The 16,245-nt window shown below is 33.5% G+C and overlaps 1 pseudogene; it reads left to right on the top strand.

Moving 5' to 3' along the window:
- Positions 1-735: 735 nt before the first annotated feature.
- Positions 736-4,496, top strand: LOC132053540 (uncharacterized; annotated as a pseudogene).
- Positions 4,497-16,245: the final 11,749 nt, after the last annotated feature.

The raw sequence follows: 16,245 nt of genomic DNA, 5'->3' as shown, positions 1-16,245 counted from the left end.
TATGCTTATGTTTCCATGTACCACGAGTTCATTCAACCCAAAAATTAGCCCGCAAAACCAAATAGAAATAAATAAACACCTTTGCACCAAGTTTTCAATAATACCCTTGATCCTGCTTCCAAAGGCATTCTTTGTGCCAAATCTCTCACTTTGAATAACCGTACCACATCATGTCCTATATGAGTAGAATCGGTGGAATTTAATGTCACTAGCCTGAGAGGGTGGTGCTCAAGTTTCTCTCTTGTGTTTTTTTGGTGTTAGTTTTTTGCTACGATTTTTTTGTGTCTTTGGATCTATGTCTTTGTCTTTGTTGAAGTTGGTACGAAATTAGGCTTTCTCGAATCGTGCTATTATTACGAAGTTGATCTCTATAGATTGTGATTTAAAAGCGCAACTTAGTGTTGTTATTTGGCTATTTAAAAATTTTCTTTCTTTGTTTATTTGAATGTGTGCATAATAGGTATATACGGTGTGTGTGTGTTTGTCTCGTTGTTTGAAGATTGATCTCAATGCAAGTGACTTGTTTGAGTGGGTAGCATCATGTTGTCCGGATTTATTTAAGGATATCGTTTCATCATGACTGTTTGAAACATCCTTATTCGTTGTTTAAATTTTGCAAAACACCCAAAGCATGCTAAAGCTGTCCGTGACATCCGGCTTTGGATATTTTGACGATCATGCTTTGGATTTAACCATGTCCACATTTTTTTGTAGATATGGCTCGAGGCGAGAGGTCGAGGTAGCGGAGGTCGTGTAGGAAAGTCCTCATTAAGGTGTGATTCTCTTGGTCGTGCAAACATGCCTACCATTCCCATTCCCACCACGATTAGTCCTCAACAAGGTGGTACGAGTTCCATAGGTGGGCCAGATCCTATAAACCAAGTTCAAACTTTACGTACGCCACCGGTTCAAGCATCAGGTCTGTTTATTACTGCCTCTCATAATAGAAACTATAAATTGTAGGTTTGCTTGTGTAACAAGCTGCAGATTTTGTAAATCAAGCTGCAGATTTTGTAAATCATGATTAGTCATATTTGTAGACTTGCAAACAGCTTGTATAAAAACCTCTTTACTGATGGTTGCTTTAATTTCCTTACGTCAAAGGTCGAGGTAGTCCTCAACAAGGTGGTAGGAGTTCCATAGGTGGGCCGCATCCTATAAACCAAGTTCAAACTTTACGTACGCCACCGGTTCAAGCCTCAGGTCTGTTTATTACTGCCTCTCATAATAGAAACTATAAATTGTAGGTTTGCTTGTGTAACAAGTCGCTGCATTTTGTAAATCAAGCGCTAGATTTTGTAAATCATGATTAGTCATATTTGTAGACTTGCAAACAGCTTGTATAAAAACCTCTTTACTGATGGTTGCTTTAATTTCCTCACGTCCACATTTTTTTGTAGATATCGCTCGAGGAAAAGGTCGAGGTAGTCCTCAACAAGGTGGTACGAGTTCCATAGGTGGGCCAGATTCTATAAACCATGTTCAAACTTTAGGTACGCCACCGGTTCAAGCGTCAGATCACGGTAGTAACCCAACCATCCCTGAATTATCTCCCATTACACCTGATCTGAGCGGCCCAGTAGATGAGGGTACATCAAACCAGAGCAACACTGTCAGCGAAGAAGAGTCCAGTAGTCGTCGTAGGCAGCGGACACTTACACTTGTTACTCTTACTCCTGCAGGGTTAGTCCATGCTTGTATTTTTTTTTTATATATAATTTGTGGTAGGCCTTGAAATAATATTTTCAAATTTATGCAGGTTGGAACCTTCTAAAGAATGCTCTAATACCATATCCGCATCTTTCAAAAATCAACTTGATCCCAATGGAATCAATTGGAAAGGTGTCTCAGAAGATACTAGAAATTTTTATTTTGGGGAATTCAAGGTATAACTTTCATCATAATTCGTTTTATAAGTGTATTAGCTTTTATAGTTAGGATACTAATAATATTAGTTTATAAACTGTTTTCAGAAGACATACCATTGGGACTCTTCGATTCCTGAGAGTGTAATAAAAAAACATTGGAATACTAAGGCAGCAACAAAGTATAGGAATTTCATTAGCAAAATTAAACAAAAAAGGATTAAGCCGGATTATGTGTCTGATAATGTGTGGGAACGCTGGTTGCAACTTTGGGCGGATCCTAAGTGTGTCGAAAAGTCGGAGATAAATGCAAAGAATCGTTGTGGAGGGAAAGAAGTTGCTGCCGGGACTCACACGGGTGGCTCTATCTGCATTGGGGAGCATCGCAAGAGACTTGTAAGTATATATATTTCTTTTCATACACTCTTAAATTTTTTATATTTACTACTTGAAAAATACTACTTGAAAATTGTTTTTTCAAGGTGTTTTTGCGATTCTTGATTCGGTTTACCTAGGTATATATATTGCTATTTTCTTGATTACTATGTTATTGTCTTTCTTGAATTATTTAGATTTTTCTATTGCTGGTTTATCTTGCTATTGTTCTTGGTGTAATTTTTCGAAATGAGTAACTTTTGCATGGCTGTTACAAAGGGTCGAGATCCAACACCTGGGTGAGGTACATTTGCATGTCCATACACATGATCATGATGGAGAATCTTTTGTTGATGAGCGTGCCCGAGCTGTCCATGTAAGTTCAAAATTTTATAATTTTAATTAAACTAATGACTCGTAAAGGTGTGGTAAACTAATTTCAGAATTAATGGAGAATCTTTTACCTAGCTGCTGTAAACAGCAGTGTTTTGCCGACGTCTCGTAAAGGTGTGGTTAATGATAACTAAAGACTGTGTTTAGCATAAAGACTGGTATGATGGTTGTGATATGTTTGTAAAGCAATGTAGGATCCTATATTAAGATGTGAAGCATACATTATGAATCCTGTTAGATAGTCTGGTGTTCTGCAGTCAAATATACGACTAAGTTGCTTAGTGGTTATTATTATATATCAAACGAAACCAATCACCGTACAAGTAACAACATTGTCAAAATAAAAGCACAACAATAAACAAATTCTATGCTATGAATCATTGCCAAAGACCTATCACTATATGAACTTGGTTTGCTTCCATGCATTTGTTTTCGTTAACCACAAACCAGTGTCATCAAACACTCAATATGTAAGTGCTTCTTGTTCCTCTCGTAGTTGTAATGCTATGTAGTTTTGTATTACTATATGTGTCAAACTTAGCCGGATATTGCAAGTTTTCAATAGGAATGAGCATAGCTAATACGCCCATTAAAAACCATACAATAGCGACTTGGTTGGGAATATGGCTAAGGTTGGGAATATGAAACTTATCCATGTTGATAAGCCTTCTTCCGGTACTTGGTAGTTACGAAAAATGTCGAACTCAACTTCACTTTGATACTTCTCAGTCAATTTTTCGAAAGTCTCTTCCTTTTCCTACGAAAATTCCTTATTTGCCAATTGAATTTTCATTTCTTCTCTCTTTTCTTGAGCTCATTGATGGCTACCGGCTTCTTAGCATGCTCCTTTTCTTTGTTTTGCAAGCTTTGACTTCTTTTTCTTACGAAGCATGTGAACCATGAAGCATGATCCTTTGCTTAACTTGTGAAAGAAATCCTGGATATAAATGAATAGAAATCTGGCTTAGGATGTTGTTAAGACCGATGAGACGATGAGCATAAAGACCGTGTTTAGCATAATTGTGCGATTAATTGATGTTCGTCGTTCCCCTTTCGACTCGCACAGCAACAAGTCTTTGCATTTATGCAACCTTGTGCCCGTTAGTCCGTATTACTTGTACACCAACGAAAAATGGATAAATATCTGCTCTTTTATCTTTGGAATTCATTTCTCTTTTTATTTGGTAAAATTGAATGGTTAGTATTCTTGATGTTTTAATTTAACTAATTATTACGGAAAGATATCAAGAAATATTACGGGAAAAAATCACGGTCTCGGTCGATATTGATCAATGTGAAGCATATTACGAAGCTGGCAGGGGAACAAGGAAGAGAAGAATATATGGTCTTGGATCTCAAGCACAAAGTTATTATGGGCCAAATCTTTGCGTCAATTTTGCCTTTAATGCTTCACATCAAGCGAGCACCTTCAACTTCTCAATCGGCACCTACGGAAAATATGGAGGAGTTAGTGATGCGATTGATTCCTACAACTGATCGATCGCTTGCTTCCTTTATTTATTGAGAAGGCACGCGGAGTGATTTCTTCACCATCACATCATCCAAATACTCCTGTCGACAAACCATCAGTTGTGACACCCATAGTGCCTCCTCCTACTACTGCCAACATTGACGATGTTGATCCTTTAGTTTCTGATGGTGATCGTAGTCCTTCACCCATGCATTAGTTTTTTATGTTATCCGCTTTTTGTTGGAAAGAACAAACTTATGCACTAACAATACTTGATGGATGTGTGGGTTCTTTTGGTAGTTGATAGCTTGGTGTTGTCGGTGTTTTGGACTTAACGATTGAGATTTCGCTATCTATTTTGAACTTTTTTTATAAATATTATTTTATGTGAATGTCAGTTATTTTTAAGGGTATTTATTAATTTGTATTTAGTATGTTTCAACAGGCGTATTTAAAAAAAAAAAACAGAAGAAAAATATTTGTGATTTGCGACGGATTTTGGTCGTTGCTAGAGGGACAAATATTCTATTGTCGCTAAATGCAGGCACAAATAATTCAATATTTTGCGACGGAATAGCGACAATGGTTTTCGTCGCTAATTTACTAAAACGACGAAATGAAATATGAAATTAGTCACGGAATTTATAACAATAGCAACAAAAATAATCCGTTGCTATAATGTGCAACGGATCTCATACGTCGCTACTCGTCGCTAAGTTTGCAACGGATTTCAATTTTCCGTCGCTAATAGGTTAGCAACGCGCAAAATCGTAACGCCGCCATTCCGTCGCTAATCCGTCGCAACACATGTTTAGCAACAGATATATCTTTGATTAGCGACGGAGTACGTCCGTCACTAAACGCTGTTTTTTTAGTAGTGCTACCTCCCTAAGTGTTTTGAAAGTGCAAACATAGGCTAAAAGCCTAAGTTTGGGAGTACTAGTTGGAAAAGTTGTGATGTGGAAGTTGCTTAAAAGGTGAAAGGTAAAAAAAAAAAAAAAAAAAAAAATGAGAGAGAAAAAAAATAGTGGAACCTTCCTTGTTTTTTGAAAAAGAACAAAAAATACGTAAGAAAGATGAAAAAGAAAGGAAAACTAAGGAGTTGTGGATAAAGGGAAGACTAGTTGGTGCAATGAAAAATGAAGAAAGGGTGAAAAAGTTGTTGAAGGAAGTGTGCTTTAATTGTTGCAAATTGTAGTGCTTTGGGAGGTTTTGAGTCAGTCTTACCCAAATTGTGCCCGATCTTAACCAAAAGACTATATTACAACCCTTTAAGTCCTAATTAATTTTGAACCAAGTGTGTCTATATTAGTGGAGAAATACATGAAGGGCAAGCTTACGGTACTACTTGTGTGCATTTGAACATCTTTGTGAGAGAGAGAGCTAATTCCTTCCACTTGATATCCCATTTGTGTTTTGCATTACATTTTCTACGCATGGGATTCTCTCTTGATTGTGCGGGCACATGAAAATTTGAGTTGTGAATTTGTTCCATAATCCAATTGAGAGGAATCAACAAAAGAAAGTTGTTTTGTGATAATGAGGCAAATTTTGAAGCTTTAGTGTCATGACTTGATTACTACTTTGATTAACTTGGTGTTTGTGCACTTGAAATGAAAATGAAGTATTTGAGAAGAAGTTGGTGATTCATATGTTTGGATTCATTGTTGGTACCAATCAAAGTCATGTGTTTTTGCTTAAAGTAGACTTTTTGTCTTGGTATGATGTTGGTGCACTTTTGAATGGAGTCCTTTGAAGGAAATTATATGATTTGGTTTGCTTGAGGACAAACAATAGTTTAAGTTTGGGGATTTGATAAGTTGGTATTTTTCAACTTATTTCTTCTTTAATCTTAGATTTTTGAATTGTTTGATTGAGAAATAGTGCATTTACTATGGTTTACTTCAATTTTATAGGTTTATATGATTGAGAAGTAATCATAAAGAAATCAAGTGAAAAACAAGTCAAAAAGAGGTCAAAGTGAAGACAATGACAAAAGTGGATAAAAGTGCAAAAAGTGGCCAGAAGTGCAATTTCGAAAATCTGAAGATATGGAGACTGTTTTTGTCATTTTTAGTGAGAAAAATTGGGGGAACTACAAAAGAAGACCTGAGAGACATTATTCTCATCTTTGGCCATTTTCAACACAAGTTTTGGAGATTAAGGTTTATCAACTCACACTTTGGAAGAGAAGATTTGAAGAGTTGGATGAGAAATTTCTTACTCTTTTACTCATTTCTTCAATTCCTTGTTATGTATTGAACATCTAAGCGTGTAGTACTCCATTCCATTAGTTGAACCTTGTTTGTGGAAATATTCTATGATTAAAGTTTTGGATTGAGACTCTTGTTTTGCTTATGTATTGAATGATTTTTATTGCTAATGAAGTGAGTTAATGTTGTTTTAATTAATCTTGTTCTTTAATGTTTCTTAAGGGATTAGTTAACCCTAAGACCCGCCCATTTAATTCGATTTGAGCTCGAGGGAGGAAGATTGAGGTTGGGAAAGATTAGTTAACAAGAATTTGGGGCTTTAAAACCCATTTAATAACTTGAGCTAGAGATAGGAAAGTTACTTGAGATTATATTGATTGTTCTTAATATCACACTCTAAGGCTTGAGAAAGCTTAGAGTGAAATTCATTGATTTGGTCAAGAGACTTTTGATGAGATTTTAGAAATCATTATCTAATTAGCATAAACTCACTCTTAGTTGTAAAATCGTGAAATACATTGAATCGTTACTTAAGCGTAATTTCCTTTGTATCCATACTTGTGGCCATTGATCATTTTACCCGCTTTCTAGTTAGTTCTATCTTTATTAGTTGTTAAAACAAAAATCAATTATTGAAAAAGTGTTTGGCTTAGCGTAGTTGGTGATAATTCCTTACTTGTTTAAATCGCCTATTATATTGTTCCCTGTGGGATCGACCCCGACTCATAGTTGGGTAAATTATATTGCATATGACCGTGTATAATTTCTCTTTGAGGAGTGGTTTTGGACTTTATCAGACCGCTTTACTCCTATTTTAAAGGTGTAATTTGGATGTATCAATATCCGATATACGTTCACTACGGAACGGTCAAAGGGAAACCTACTTATCTAGATACGATTAATCCTTATTTGCCCATCTTAGAGTTTTTCATCATATAGACATTCACCATTCATGTGGGGGATTGTTGGGTTTTTGTTGTGGTGTGAATGAGAAATTGAGTAAAAGAATGGAGGAAAATGAAATTTTGAAAAAAAAAATCCTTTTTACTAAGGAGCTTTGTCCTTCATTGGAAAAAGAGAGGAACATCCTTGTGCTTATATAGAGAAACATTTCTTCTAGCTCTTAAAGAAGTCTAGACTCGCGGTTTCATTGTCGCTCAACATCAGATTTGGTTATATTTGGATTTGGGCCAAAATAATGTCTTCTCGAACATGCATTTTTGCACCTGTTGATTGTCCAACTCGTGGTTATAAATTCATAGGCTTCACCTCAGTTTTTTGCACACAGAAATATGAAACACTCTCATTGTATTTTTACATCACTCTTGGAAAAGAAAACGTAAGTATCCAGTGTGTGGTTTGCTTCGCCTAGTTGAGTTTTTCGGAGTTCTATAACTTGCATTGTCGCCATTTCACAAATGTTTTCCATTCTATCATTACTATTATATACTCCCTCTGTTTTAATTTATGTGAACCTATTTCCTTTTTAGTCCATGCCAAAATGAATGATCTCTTTCCTAATTTGAAAACAAATTCACTTTATGAAATGATTTATAACTACACAAATATTGAAAACTTATTTTGAACCACAAGTTTCAAAAGTCTTCACTCTTTCTTAAATGTCATGCTCAGTCAAATGAGTTCACATAAATTGAAATGGAGGGAGGATAGGAAGTTTTTGTAGTCCTCACAGTGCTATATTTAGAATTTTAAAATTTTAATGCTTACGTGTGGCTGCTGTAGTAATCTTTGGCCCTACATAATTTCTCAACCACTCCCACCTGGGCCTTCGTAATTGGTGGGTAATGTGACTTTTTGTTGATCTCTTTTTAGCCTTTATTAAATTATTAGTTCTTACGTTGCTGTAAATTTTAAGAAACCTTGCAGCCAAATTTTCTTTTTCAACTGGACAACTTATTAGGTCTCATTAAACATTTAAACATGTCTCATCCTATGTGCTGTCCTAGAATCAATTTAGGTAAAGTTAGAAAAAAAAAAAAAAAGTCTTTTACTTTATGTACTTGAATTGTTATCTATTACTATTATTTCTATAAAATTAGTAAAATAATTTGTGTACAGACTTTAAACTAAGATTGTAAATATAAACTTATAGTTAATGAAAAGCTTATTATGTTATTTAAATGATTTTAGAAGATGAACATATAAGTCTCTGCTAATACATGTGTATGAATTTAAAAGTCATGAGTTTGAAATAAACAATTCCATCGACATTGAAAGTTAAAATGTTAAAATTGTAATATGAAATTTTGCTTTTTATATATTGGAAATATAGATATTTAAAATTTTAGTTATTATGTGAGGTTATTATCTTACATACTTTGGAAGTATTTATCCATCTATTACTACTTTCTCTTTGCAACTTGCTGCATGCTTTTCTTTTAAAGAAAATTAAACCCACTTTTTATGTGTGAAATAAAAAATAGTTGGTACCAAAATATTTGGAATCCTTTTCATAGATAAGTATTCTCGTTAAAACAAAACACACACACACACTTCAATTATGGTTTAGGTTTGCACTTTAATTTCTTTGAATGTATAAGTCATATTTTATTATATTTTTTCTTCTTTCGTAGAATATGTATTGAATCTTGTCTTTTCCCATGAAAGAAGTTAGTTTCAATGACTTTTTGTAGATTAACTTAGAGTGTAATTTTTTTTTTTCCAAGAATTAATAAATTAGCATCTTTTGAAAGGAAAAAAAAAAAAGGACAAGAACCTTTATATTTTTTCAAATTTATCCAATTAGTTTGCGGGACGAAGAGAAGGAAAAACGAAAAGAGGTTAAATCATGAATTTTGGTGATTGTATCATGAGGTTATATATTATTCCTGATGAACTAACGTACAATTCTCATGTAATTAGTTCTTTTTTCCTGACTCTTTTTTTAGCTGAATAGGAATTTTTTGTGGGACAATTTTATATTGTGTTGAAATATTTATGATGCATTACGAATACTGAAAGTAGAAATTATTGACTAGTGTCATATAGTGTTGAAATGAAGGTCGCATTAACAGTGAGAATATCATTAAAATCTCTTGTTCGATTAACTCAGAACTAGCTTTTAAAGCATAAATCATATATGAAGAACTAAATTGATTCTTGAGGTTCATTTAATGAACTTAGGGATTTTATCTTGTATTTCATCTAAAACTAAGCTTAAATCACATTTAACTAGCATAAACTTTTGAATATGATGAGTTAAATTACTGAAATAGATACCAAAGAAATCCATTCTATCAATCACTAATGATTACACGCTCACAAATTCATAAAAATGCCAAAATATTTTTCAATTTATGATATATGTCGAGTTGTAATTATAAGTCTTTAAATCATGTAAGTTTAGAAAATATCAAATCACTTGCATCCCCTCGGTTTGTATTTTCCTGTCGAAACTTGCTTCCTCAGCGATTTTTCTTTCAAATATATCCAATTACATAACTAAGAAACTCTAATATTAGATTTACTATTCTTATGTGTTGTAAATAAATGTGACACAAACTATACTTCTTTAATTATAATAATTAGAATTCTTATATTTTGAGTTTGGGCCCGGACTTAGCACGAGCCTCCTGTAACTAGTGTCAGAAATTAATTCAAATACCCTAGCAACAGTGAGGGAGTTAAAATTTCTTAGGAAACAAAAAGAAATTATGAGCTTGAAATATTTTTCTGTTTCTACTTTTCTGATTTACTGCTTTGGCATAGTCTGATAACATAGAGCTTTTACTCTTAATATATATTCTAACGTACAAAGTAATAACCATCAAGTGATTTATGATATTTTTTAATATGGTCCTAGATTTATAAAGAAAAAACTTTATTATTAACGTGGTAATGAGAGATAATTGCTCTCATCTAAAGTTACTTCTCTTAATTATATGTTCTACATAATTTCAATATATTATTGTAAAAGATGATTAGACGAGAAAAATGCTATACTAGTTCTGTAAATTTTGCATCTCTTATAAATATTGAAGGGACGATTCTTAAATGAGATAATTGAGCGAATATTTTAATGTTTATATACATCCAGGTCTTTGTCTAGACTACTTTAATTCCGTTTATATAAGTACAGTCAGACCTCTTTGTAACGGCATCCGCGTATAACAACACCTCTCTATAACAGGTAAGATTTTTCGGAACCGATCTTTTATGTTATATTTTACTTCTCTATAACAGCATTTTACTTATAACGGCAATGGCCAACTTTATGACAGCACGCTCTTTATAAAATTACCCTCCATATAACAGCTATCTGCTTTTTCGGGTAATATAGTAGTTGATTATCTTTATAAAAAAATAGAATATATATGGTTACCAATAATAAGTGTATAGATCTTGATCAAATATATAATTTGATACTTTAATATACTATATTTATGACAGAATATTACATATGAATACATATTTGTAATATAAGAATATCATTGTCTTCTATAACTTTATTTAATATACATATGAATATCATTGTCTTATTACAATAAATAAAAGAGCTTCATGGAAAAATATTTAATTTGATATTTTAATATATTATATTTCTGTAGATTTAAAATGTGTGTCTTAGAGCTTAAAACTTTATATATTCAGTTATGAATTTGTTGAAATTGTATTAACTTTCTTAAATGTTTAGTTAGTCAAGTATTCATATCTTTGAGATTTAAATTTTAAATAATTTGTTATTTTTACAACATTAAAAATAAAAAGCATAGGTTTTAAGTATTTTTTTTTGCCTATAACAACTACATACAATATAATTTTAATGGCAAATGTTGTTATAGTGTATAACAGCAACTCTCTATAACAGTCAAAAGATCTTAAACCCAACGATGCTATTATAGAGGGGTTTCACTGTAACTGACTAATTGCATCACTTTAACACTTCACATCAACAAATCAATCATATTAAAATAAAAGGGCTATTTCTAGCGGAAATCATTGGCAGATTACTTCCATTAACATTCATCCTTCATTGCGTCACGCAATTTGCGTACTAAATTTAAGCGGACAATTGATTTACTCTACATTATGTTAATGGTGACATGCCATTTGTCTTATTAATAGCATTATTATTAGATATGAAAAAAATGGCGACTGATTTCTTCACTTTCTATGTCTAATTCATAAAGTTATTGGAGTATTTCTTTTTCTATGTTTCTCTCCTAAGACGAGTCGTAATTAAACGGTGTAAAAAGAACTATAATTTGATATTAGACTTCTTTATCTTTTTTCCTTAATAAATTCTTAGAGTATAATGGTTCACCGTTCATGCTTGGCCGTATGATCTTTATTCATATTCAGCTAATTTATGCTTTTTTTTTGTTTCACTTTCATCATCTCATATTTATAATTTAGTACTTAATGATTGTGTTAGTATCCTACTTCAACATATGTATTTGATTCAACTTTCTTCATCTCCCCTCTTTTCATGCACATCATCAATTTTCTTTACTACCTAAATTATTATTTTTAGTGATTCTACTGTATTGTGATTTGTGACTGAGAATTTTAATGATAAGACAAAAGTCTCACTCTTCATCTTTTGTTATATTCAATGTATATTTCAAACAACAACAATAACAACCATGATGATGATGATGATGATGATGATGATGGTGATGAGGATGATAGTAGTAGCAGCAACAATATCAGCTTGAATTTTTTCCCTAAAGTTAGCACCTTCTTCTTGTGGAATAAAGTTTTCTTTTATTATTTTTAAATAGGAGGCTTTCTTACCCCAATTGTATGAATCGATTTTTGAGAATAAAAATCTCTACAATTTTCTCCATCTCTTCTTCTCTTTATTATTATTATTATTATTATTATTATTATTATTATTATTATTATTGTTGTTATTTTATAACATAACTGATGACGTAACCAAAAACATTATTCCCAACAGCCAAAAGGATCATCGAGTGATGTTTGATTGAAATAATGGGAGTTGTCTCTATTCATTGTCTTACCATTTTTAATGCACGACCCTCAACAATGTCAGTTACTATTGCTTTTGGCCTCAAGTTCTTTGATTTTTTTTTTAAAAAAAATTGTTAAAAAATTGAAAATAATTTAATTTTAATATTCTATTTTATTCTACATGTAAATGTTTTATAGCCACATACATTATGATATATTTAAGATTAGACATTTTAAAAGTTCTATAATCACTCAAAATCTTTTGTGACATATTTAAAACCACAAAATTTATTTTTCTTAAATTTTGTATCTAGTTAAATAGGCATATATAAAATGGAAGGGCATAGTAGTTTGTGATGAAGAGTTTGTCTTGAGTTTTAGTTATATACATTATTAGTGTAAATTTGTTTTACACTGCCAGGTCACACTAAAATTAGGGCGATGGCTTGTTTTCGGGTCTGCTATGAGTTTTTAGCCACCATTTCAACAGTAACAAGGAAAGAGTCACACTTTAATGTGAAAATTAGCAATTTCCAACAAAAATAACCCTACTCAAAACATGGAAGAATATACAAAGTTTGAACCCCATGACACGTTCCTTGGTTTTGAAAACTTATAAAGGTATGAACCCAATGAATCCTTTCTTGATTTTGAAACTCCAGCAAAATATTGAACCCCATGACACGTTCCTTGGTTTTGAAAATTTATAAAGGTGTAACGACCCTCCAGATCATTTTGAGCTTTTATAATCTTTGTTCCCAAATACCATTCTCGTAGCATTAAAATAGTATTTTTGACTTGCTGGGATGGTTGGCAAGGTTCCCGAGGCAATTGGGTGACTATCAGAGAAGAATTAGTGAAAATGAAAGTTTGACCAAAGTCAATAGCAGGGTAAATGGGTCTGTATTGGAGTTTCGTCGATTCCATTAGGTCCGGAACGTGACTTTTAACTTAGTTGAGTAGTTGTTTTGGGTCCCTGGGGCTCGGGTGTGTTTTGAACCTTAGGTTGGAAACTAGTTAAGTTTAAAGTTTAGAGTTGACCACGGTCAACATCGTGTCAACACGACCCCATTTCGATGTTTTGAATGTGCGAGCAGGTTCGCAGTGTATTGTATGACTGTATTTGGTTTATGTCCAGGAGGTTCCAGATGAGTTCCACATGTTAATTGAAAGATTTGAAGACACCAGAAATTTCTGGTATCTGGTGTTACTGCAATTGCGCTGAGGGAGCATAATCGCGCACATGGAGCGCAATTGCGCTCAAGAGAGGGATTTTTTGTCAGGGCTATCACGCTATAGGGGCGGGATCGCGCAGAAGGGGAGATTTTGGTCAGCGCGACTGCGCTGTAGAGGGGGATTCTTGGTCAACGTATCGCACTAGCTTGAGTGTTTCAAGGTGCGCTGAGCCACAACGATCACGCCAATTAGGTTTCAGGTTTTAAAAAGGAGCAGAGTCGGGATTTGAGGTTTATTTCACTATTGTTGGTGTGCTAAAGCTTGGATTTAGGCGATCTTCAAGGCTATTTTCTCGTTTTGGGGTTGGGGGGTGGGTGGGGGGGGGGGTTAAAATTCTAATTCATTAATTAGCGTCCTAATCCATGATCTTGAGTGGGAAATTGGGGTTTTAGCCCTAGAGTAGAAATTGTGTATTTCTTCAATTTCAAGGTCGATTTGTGGATAGTTTTAGCTCATTTTTTAAATTTAAATTAAGCTATGGGTAAACCAATTTTATTTAGCCTTGTGGGCTCGGGTTACCTTTTGGGTTCGTTTTTGAGTTCGAATCAAAGTATTGCAATATGTCTGTCTACAGGCTCAAATAATGAGTATTTGATAGATCAGGGACAACCCGAGGCTTTGAGGAAAGCGAAGGCGATCTTTTGACGTTTTTGGAACGTTTGCTCAACATTCGAGGTATGTTAAGACTTCTAGCTTCATTGATGGACGTTTTTGCTAATTAAAGATAAAAATGGAATAAATACTGGGTAAAGGAAAAAGAAGGAGGTCTCCTACCCATGGAGTGACATGCATTTTTACGAGTACTGGTGTTGTGAAGGAGAAAGTTTGTGATTGTGTAGTTACGGATTGTAATCCGAGAATGCCAAAGCATTATGGGCATTAGCTGATAATTTGTTGACTTGGTTGCTCATTGTGTGCCCGTATCATTTCATCAAACCCGTATATGTGTGTTTACTTGAGAAATTCTGTATAATTCATAGCTCTGATAGCTTGGCATAACATTCATACATATATAATTGTTCATGTACATTCATTTTAAATGGCATTGAGGTATATGGATCGGGTTGCGTGCCGCAACAGGTATATGTATCGGGTTGCATACCGCAACAAGTATATGCATCCGGTTGCATGCCGCAACAGGTATATGGACCTCGCGAGTCCCCCATGAGTCACGAACTCCCAAAGATTATCGAGGAATGTCGTGTATATACGGTTTAAGAGAGGGTTTGGTACTTGAGGCATGTCATTACATAACATCAAATTGCATTGCATAGCATCCTCCGTTTTTTCATGATTATGTGCTTAATTGATTAATGGACATTACTTGACATTTGACTAACCTTCTTTCGGTGAACACTTATCTGTTGGGTGTAATGTAGACTTGTAAGATTAAAAAATGGTTTTCTTATAAATTTTGTCACTACTTCTTCGTAGTCGGTCTATGATACATGCTGGGTACATGTGGTTTCGTACTCATTCTGCACTTGCTGTATTTTTGTGGTGCAGATTCGATTCCGAGTACTAGCGGGCCTCGTGGAGCGCATTGAGCTCGAGTATTGTTGATTGGAGATTGTGATGAGCTGTCTGGCTGTACTGCAGCACCCTTCTCCCTCTATCCCTTTTATTATTTTGTCTTCTAGTAGTCAGACAGTGTATTTCCATATTTTCGATAGTGATTTTTGTATTCATACTTGTAGCGTATTGTACTAGCTCTTGTACTTATAACACGAATCTTGGGAGGTTTTGTCGTTTCTGTATTTCTTATTATATGACTTAGTATTGGATATTCTGGAAACCTCTTCTTTTCCGCTAAATTAATTAATTGAATTGTAATGGTATTGGTTGTTGGCTTGCCTGTAGGTTGGGAATTATTAGTCATCACGGTTATTGATTTTGGTCGTGACTAAATATTTGAACCCCATGAATCCTTTCTTGGTTTTGAAACTTCAGCAAATTTTTGAAGCCCATGATATATATATATATATATATATATATATATATATATATATATATATATATATATATATATATATGTTCCTTTGTTTGAACATATAAAGGCTTGAATTCCACAAAATCTTCCTTGGTTTTGAAACTCCAACAAATTTTTGAACCATTTGTTCCTTGATTTTGAGTTTATAAAGATTTGAGTCCCATGAATCCTCCTTGGTCTTGAAGCTATCAAGCTTCCCTTAGGTTCTACGTGTTTACCCTTCGAAATGCAGTAGCATTTGTTAGAGTTGTTCGGTGTTTCAATTGGGAGTTTTTTTTGTCCAAAACGTTTTTCGTGTCAAGAGAGTGGCTAAATGTTAATAGCTTTTAAAATAGTGACTAATACTTGATAGCAAGTGTTTTAAGTGCCTATTTACCTATTTCTTCCCAACTCAAATTCTATTTACAGGTAAACCTCCTTAAAATGTGAAATTTGTAAAATCAAAAAACAAGACACGTTATCCTGTATAACAAATAAAAATTGCATGATGATATAAGAAAAGTTTAGACTGATAATGTATATATTTTGAATTTATTTATTATAGTTACTATACCTAGTGACTTGATTTTTCTTGAATTAATATTTGTTCTCCTATAGTTTTGGGCATGCGTCATTGATAAATTATGGTGATATTTAAACCAAAAAAATAAATAAATTATGGTGATCCGCGAACTTAACATTTAGGATAAACTTAGTAATAATTGTACCTCACCACATGCTAATTATAATCGATTCTCATTTTGGATCAACGTTACAAAAATGTTT

The sequence above is a fragment of the Lycium ferocissimum genome, chromosome 4, assembly GCF_029784015.1.
Source record: "Lycium ferocissimum isolate CSIRO_LF1 chromosome 4, AGI_CSIRO_Lferr_CH_V1, whole genome shotgun sequence".
Taxonomy (NCBI): Eukaryota; Viridiplantae; Streptophyta; class Magnoliopsida; order Solanales; family Solanaceae; genus Lycium; species Lycium ferocissimum.
The sequence above is the reverse complement of the archived record's forward strand: the minus strand, read 5'-3'. Positions and strand labels throughout refer to the sequence as shown.